The sequence below is a fragment of the Aquarana catesbeiana genome, linkage group LG05 (assembly GCF_042186555.1).
Source record: "Aquarana catesbeiana isolate 2022-GZ linkage group LG05, ASM4218655v1, whole genome shotgun sequence".
Taxonomy (NCBI): Eukaryota; Metazoa; Chordata; class Amphibia; order Anura; family Ranidae; genus Aquarana; species Aquarana catesbeiana.
Genome location: NC_133328.1, coordinates 69,084,372 through 69,092,244, shown reverse-complemented (window position 1 = coordinate 69,092,244; position 7,873 = coordinate 69,084,372). Strand labels below are relative to the sequence as shown.

The following is a 7,873-nucleotide window of genomic DNA, read 5'->3' as shown; positions in this document are numbered from 1 at the left end:
TCCTCCCATCCAAGGGGCCTCATTCTTCCTATTATGGAAACGATGGGGCCTCATTCCTTCCACTGATGCCAAAGGAACGTCACTCCTCCCACCAAGGCCAACAATGGGGCCTCATTCCTCATATTGACGCAAACGATGGAGCCTTTATTCCTCTCATTGACGCCAATGATGGGGCCTCATTCCTCTCACTGATGCCAATGGAACGTCACTTGTTCCCACTAAGGCCAACAAAAGGGGCCTCATTCCTCTCATCGACGTCAATGATGGGACCTCATTCTTACCACTGATGACAATGGAACATTATTCCCACCACTAAGGCCACCCATGGGGCCTCATTCCTCCCATTGATGCCAACGGAACGTCATTCCTCCCACCAAAGCCAACAATGGGGTCTCATTTCTCCCACTGACACCAATGATGAGGCCATTATTCCTTCTCCTACTGATTAGGACAGGTCTTTTTCCTCCCAGTAATGAGTTGTCATAGCAGGAAGTAGTGTAGGTCCTCCGGAGTGAAGACAACCCAGGAATGAGAGTTGGGTGGTAGCCGGTCAGTGTGTCTCTGCACACCCCTCCCACCATCACTATTATACGGGACACCCAACACTGACACCACACCGGTCACCTGCCTTCCCCAGCACTGCGTACGTAGGCAGCCCAGCGCCAAGCATCACGTGGCATAGCTGGCAGTGATTGGCCGAACTCAGACAGCTCGCAGCCAGCTACAGAGCGCCGATGACATCTCCTCTGTAGGGCGGGGCCGGAGGCGGCGATGCGCCTGTTGAGAGGGCGTGTCCAGCGGGCGGAGGAAGGCGGGCCTGTAGAGCGGTGAGGCGCCGCAGGGAGGCGTGGCGGTGCCGGTGACGCGGCGGTCGGGGGCGTGCTGCCTGTAGTCTGAGGCGGCTGCGTGTTGACTTCCTCATAGTGGTCAGTGTGGCGGGCGACCGCAGTCTGTGTCCGCGGGGTGCTTTCTAGGAGTCCGGCTTCCTCCGGGGTCACTGGCAGAGCAGGCGGTAAGTGAGGGGGGAAGAAGGGAAGGGTAACCGGAGGAGGACGGGGCGCCGCTGAACTCTGTGCGGTGGTGAAGGGGGGAGAAGTTCCCGGGGAGGAGGAGAGACAATGCGGACACATTCTCCACCATTCCTCTCATACCTGTCACACTTCCTGTGTGCCCGCGGACAGTCCTCCACCCCGCCCTGTCACACCTGTCACCGCCACAGCGCCCCCTGCCGGCCCAGTCCTGATTGCCCCCCATAGATCGCTCCTCTCCCTGTCAGTGTGATCTCCGGGCTCTCCGCACTCTGTGTGAGCTCAGTGATCTCTTCTACAGACTGGAGCCCAGGAGAGGAGAGGAGACCCCCCAACTAGCTGATCACACCTCCCCACTCCCAGGGGGGTTCATACATGGACAACCTGAACTTTTATATCCCTCCTGGATGGGAAAAGAGAGAACCTCCCCTGACAGCTTATTATTAATATTATGATTGCTGTTTGTGTAACTTTAAGGACATTTCTCCTCACTTCCTGTCCCTCCAGAAGCAACAGGAAGTCAGAGGAAATCTTCCAGAGGGGCTCACCCACACCAGAGAGCTGCACTGGGCATGTCTGCCGGGTATACATTGGATGGAACCTTGTTTTTATTATTATTTTGGGCTGAATTTTATTAACCCCTTCTCACCCACTGGCATCTGTTATTGTTGTTATTATACAGGATTTATATGGCAAAAACAGTTTGCGCAGCGCTTTACAATATATACATCAACAATACAAGAGGGTTAGGGGGGCCCTTCTCCTGGGATCCTACAATCTACAGAACTCATGGAGGATGGGAAGGATGGGTGGTGCTGTGATCGATCTCACAGGGGGTCACGTGATCAGGAGCGGGTCACATGATCAGGAGCCGGTCCCCCCAGCTGACGACATGTAGTCCGGACCAAGAGCTGCTAATGGGAAGGATTAGTGATCATGTGACCTCTCTCATAGGGGATCAGAAGCCTGTCCTGCCGGGTACCAACCAAGACCTGTGACAGCGCGGTCTGCGTACATAGGGGGCGCAGTGAGGGTTCTCTCAGCACATAGACATTGGCCACCCAGCAACACATTTGTGCCAAATGTGGACATTAGAGCTCACCCTTTTGTCAACACACATATGTGTCAGGTGGTTGTAAAAGGGTTAGGCACATTGCATTGGTTTACCTTTTTTTTTTTTTCCTTTTTTTTTTTTTTTTCTTTAAGCTTTCTGCGTAAAGTACTTATCACCCAGAGACATTGTGACACGAGGGGGGGGGGTCCACTGCAACATGTTGCACTGAAGAGTAGTAGAGCATACCGTACTTTACACCACCACAAGGCTGTGGGGTGAACTGACACAACAGAGCACAGAAAGGAGTTTTGCACTGGGACGGCCTTTATTTGTCACCGGGACAGGTGTTCTCGTTGGAGGATTCCCTGCCTTACCTCTTGTTCTGGGGATAAGCGTAACATTGTGGACTTTGTTTTGGTGACAGTTGTCACCTGTACAACAGACAGGGCCCTATGGGGACTTCTGATAATAACCTGACAGAGGGTCTAAAGCTCACCACACATGTTACATCTGATTATACAATCTCTATTAGATCTACCAACTATGGAGTGAGAGGGCCTGCTTGATTGGATAGATTAGGTAGATTTTCAGATTACATTCTTGGTAAATTTGGTGACTGTATAACCCTCCTCCACGCAATCCAAAAACTAGACTAAAACATTGTCCCAGAGAGATTTGATGAATAAACCTCAAACTTTGTTTTTAAGGTTTAGCCCTGGCATTTTTTTTTTTTTTTTTTGCTGTGTCCCACTGGGGTGATATTTCCTTCACTTCCTGGTTCCCGAGACACAACAGGATGTCCGTAAAACTTGTCTACAATAAAGCAAATTCTTTCCTCCAGCTGGTTGCATATGGATCAGACTTCTTCTCTGAATGTTGGTCTGTGGGTGGCCCTGTCAGTCCTCTGTCGATCTCCACAAACTGCAGTCTGACAATTGCAGAAACCTGGTGGAAGATTTTTGGCTTGAAGCGGAGCTTTCCTTCAGCGGTCCCCATCTCTTGCTGGCATCTTCTTCTGGGTGCCGGTCTTGGGCCACCAAAGGATGACGTCACTCCTACACATCCACAAGAGTCGATCATCCTGGCACATGGGGAATCATGCCGGTGATGTAAGTTGAGCTGCACATGCACAGCGCGGTTTACATGCTGCTGAGGATAGTGATCAGCCATGTGCATAGGTGTATTTTTATTGTAGAAGAGACATTGCATGTCTCTCCTGAAATAAAGAGCTGCCTGCTTGCAGTTTTTGATAGTGGGACTTTAGTTCCTCTTTAACAGCCACTGCAGCCAGTGAGATATTCTGTGAGCTGCAGGAGCTGACAGAATACAATAGCCAACAGGAGTGTTTGTATGTGTGGCTACCTTTACTTGTCTTCTGCACAACTGTCCTCATAGGGGCCCCTCTCCTGCCATTCTGATGACAACTGTTTTTTTTTTACCCTCACTGACAGTGGTCACCAAGAGAAAAGGGAATGTAAATCTAATGGGGACAAAGATGGCAATAAACTGACAGATTCTAAATCTCCTCTGCTCTATATAAGATAAATATTGTCCTTGGATATCTATCCCTCCAGCCCCAGGCTTCTCATCTGTCCCTAGTCCAGCCAGATACTGATGACTTCATTGCACGGCCACTTGTCAGAATCCTCCGTGCCGGATCCACGCATGTGCTGTTCTGTTCTATGTTTCCATGGAGAGTTAAGCCTGGTACACACGATGAGAATACACGACGAATGATTGTCTGTTTTTTTTTTGTTTGCATGCTAGTCTTCATATCGAAAATGAAGAGGTCACTAAAGCTACAGAAATTCTCATACGACAGAATAAAAATTTCAAAGTGATGTGTTATATTGTATTTTTTATAGTATTTTCGAGGGAATACCGTACAGATTAAACGAAATTCATATGATCTGGTATCACTGGATTCTCACTAATTCTTGTGCTTGTCCCATCGGATAATTTCACATGACCTGTCCTGATTGGCTCTCGAAAGCTGTGTACTAACGACCAGATTATTGTACAATCACTTTGAAAGCGGTATTTTTCCTGCGATTTTCTGATGGTGTGTATGGGGCTTTAGTCTGGAGTACGAGACTTGGATGTTGGTGACAAAGAGGTGCCTCCTGTGATTGGCATCGGTTGTGTTAAACATGAGTGTTATGTAGAAGGTTGAAGGCCACTGCCTGTCACAGTTATCCGTGTTAGCTTTTCGATGTGTAGGCTAATTCAGGCTTATTGTGTGTGGGGTTTTTTTTTTTTTTTAATAAAGTAATTGAAACGCGCAATCAAGACACGAAGGCTGGGTTCACACTATTGCTAACTGACATCGCATGTGATTCGCACCGCATTGCTGTGCAGATCACATGCGATGTCTGTGTGATGCGAATTCAGCCATACAAACTGGCTGAAATCGCATCACATTTGCACCAAAATGGTGCAGGACACTTTTTCTGGTCCCCACTGGAATCAGATCTAATGGGTGTTTACACCTATGCGATCCTATTCCTGCACCATTTGACAGTTCACACTTCAAACCGATCTGGGGGTGTCATTAACTTTACATTGACACCCCCAGCAGTTTGCAGATGTCAGTGTGAACCAGTGTGCGATTCAGGTGCGATGAGGGAGCCGGCACTGAATCTCAGGGTTTCCAGCATAGCACCACTGTGAACCGGGACTAAATCATTACTGAGCACCTTGCTGGTTTTCCTGTAGATTCTGTTCCTAAAAAAGGTTTGGATCCAGAAGAGATGAATGTGGAGCCCCATTTAAGGGAATCCTCTAGTCTCGCAAAATCTTTTTTTTTTTTTTCCCATTCCTCTAACCTAACCCCCCACACAATTGCAGGTCCTTCGCTGATACCCGTTCTGCCTAAGGAGACCGCTAGTCCAGTGCCAACCTGTCCTCTTCATTCCCCTTAGTCTGATGTTGGTCCTCCTCCTGGATCTAGAGAGGACCCCTTCACTGGTCAGCCATGTCTGCCTGCATGACGTAAACAGAGAGAAGGGCTCAGCGCTGGATGATCACAGGATCATAGCCTAAGGTAAGTGAAAACCAGGGATTTAGAAATGTTTGTTTTGTTTTTTTCTCATAGAGAAGGGAGTTATGCCCGGTACACACGATCCGATTATCGGACGAATGATTGTTCGTTTGTTTTTTTTTTTTTTGCATGCTAATCTCACATCGAATCTGATGAGTTTACTAAAGTCACGAAAATTCCCGTACGACAGCATAAAAATTTGGAAGTGATGTCATGTGTTGTAATGCATTTGCATTTTTGAACGATAGGTGTACTGATTAAACGAAAATCGTAAGATCTGGCACCGTAAGAATTTTTTTTCCTGCATGTCCGATAGAATAATATCGGATGAACTGTCTTGATCGGCTCTTGGAAGCTCTGTACTAACATTCCAATTATCGTACGATTGATTAGAATGCGGAATTTTTCGTACGATTTTCGGATCGTGTGTACGGGGCTTTAGGCTTTAAACGATAAGTTCACTTAAAAAAAATTTGCATTCATTTTTTTTTTTTATGCAGGTAAGAGCAGATCGCTGGTGCAATGCAAGTCTCCAGCAGATCTGCTAGTGTATCTGCTTGCCTGTGCATTCTGTATGGGTAAGAAGGTACAATCAGACAGGAAGCATGAATGAACTGCCACAGCGCCATGGTAGTTCACGGAAAACAACAAGCCAACACCTGCAAAAGCTGCCGGACATTGACAGGTCTCTGTGCATGGAAAACTACAATCAGTGATGCGGCTGGGCGGGAAGAGCCCTCCTCGGCCACATTTTTAAAAAAATTGTAACAGCCAACGGGAAGGGAGAAGAACCCTGCTAGCTGTCACAGTGGGGATCGGGGAGAAGCGGGGTGGTCCGTTTGTAACATGTTACTCCCTGAATATGGATGTAAGATGTTACGAAAAGTGAACTTATCCTTTTAGGCCTAATGTACACGGGACACTGAGGTAACCTCTTCAGAGCGTTTTTTTTTTTTTTTGACAGCTTGAAACCAGCGTTTAAAAACGCCCGTTTAGTCGCGTTCGCGTCTAGGAGCGTTTATTTAAGATAAAATCATAAGACCCTCCCAAAGCACAAAAGAACATTTTTTTTTAACTATTTCAGCCATTCTATGAGACCAGAGTGAGTAGCAGCAGCTGAGAGAGCAGCAGTGTACTTGTATCTACCTCAATTTTGGTGCTTTTACTATGGATCCCATAATGAGCATATGTGAGGAAATTAAAAAAGCCAGATATTAAATTTCATGCAACTATGTTTGATCAAGTCGGGGTGAAGCTTAATGGTGGGGTCATCTGTTTTTAAATCTAACGCCATATGGGTCAAATTCCAGTTCTACTTTGGCTAACAGCAATGCTAGTGGTGTATTGGATTGGATCATGGGCTCATTAGGGGTATATAAATGGTCTATGAAGCATTGCTAGCAATTGCAAGTTTAAAAAAAAAAAAGTGGTTTTTCATCATTTGCTATCATTTTTATGTTTTGTAATTTAAAAAAAAAAAAAAAAAAAGGCACCTTTAAAAACACTTCTAAACAAAAACGCGGCTAAATGCCTGTACCACGTTTAGCATCTGAAACGTTGTAAACTTTGGCGTCTGAACTCATTTTTTTGCCTTCAAAGAAAAGCCTCTAAACGCAACTGCCTAAAAACGTCCTTAAACGAACCCGTGTACATGTACACATAAGATAACATTAGATGAGTTCAGGGGCAGCTGAAAAAAAGCATCCAACTGCCTCTGAACGTCCGTTTACCAGCAGCCGTGTACATGGGGCCTTAAGATAGTGGGTGTCGGGTGATGCCTTTATGGTCATTTTCTTCCTTCCTGCACCACAAGACCTCTCCTCTGCAAATGCGGACTTCCTGAAAGTCAATGTATATGTTGGCTTAGAATGATTCTACCTTCTGCTCTGTAATATTATAGACTGATTTGCATTATTGAGATTTGAGTAAATAATAATTATAAAATGTCAGCAAAACATTGCAGCTTTTCATCATTGGATCACTCTTAATTTTCAGTCTCTTTTGGGCATAGGAAGATTTTGGTGCTCCTGGTTGTCCTGGTGAAATATTGGGTTTGGCCAGGATTTCTGTATAGGTGTTGGGTAAACATTGCTGTGATGAAGTTGGTCTTCTAGTCGCTGCCTTTTGGATTTCTGATCTGAAAAGGGATACTTCCAGATTAGACATGAGCAGGGAATCTAGTAAGGTGATTATTATTGGACAGTAATTTGGTCTATTTATGAACACTCCAACCCATTATTAAATAATTTTACAGCTGCTGATTGGAAGTGTCTGTAAATCTCTTGTGTGTCACAGATTACCATTCTCAGGAAACCCCTGGGGGTCACAGCCTATTACTGGTCATACGTGGTAGAAATTGTGTACGATTCCTACTGTATGGAGCAGAATTCAAGCTGTGGGGGTCACTGTCGGCACCAAAAATTCAGTTGCAGTCACTGTTCGGTTATTCTGACAGCCGCGGGGATGTAACTGTCAGAAAACATTAGCCAGTAGGGGAGATTCCTCTATTCACACTGTTTAGCATGGAATGGGGGAATCTTTTCTCTCATTCAGCCCCCACAATCTTAAAGTGGAAAATGTGCTTGGCTAAGAAAACCCATTCTCCTCTCCTGAAGACTCCTGGGATGTATAAACATCATTTGCCTAGGCCTGCAAACCAGGAAGTAACAGAAGAAATGTAAAAAAGATCTTTGTACATCCTGTGCAATCAGGACTCTGATGTTCACACTTATTACCTGAATGGACTAACTT

The 7,873-nt window shown here is 45.9% G+C and overlaps 1 protein-coding gene across 6 annotated transcripts in view; it reads left to right on the top strand.

The window, feature by feature from the left end:
• Nucleotides 1-824: 824 nt before the first annotated feature.
• Nucleotides 825-7,873, top strand: part of ARHGAP12 (Rho GTPase activating protein 12) — a 201,352-nt gene continuing 194,303 nt past the window's right edge. For 5 of the 6 annotated variants that reach the window (XM_073629860.1, XM_073629859.1, XM_073629858.1 and 2 more), the window contains exon 1: nt 825-1,012. The gene's annotated coding sequence lies outside the window, so the exon portion shown is untranslated. The remainder of the gene's footprint in view (nt 1,013-7,873) is intronic. The other variant, XM_073629861.1, reaches the window with a different exon arrangement.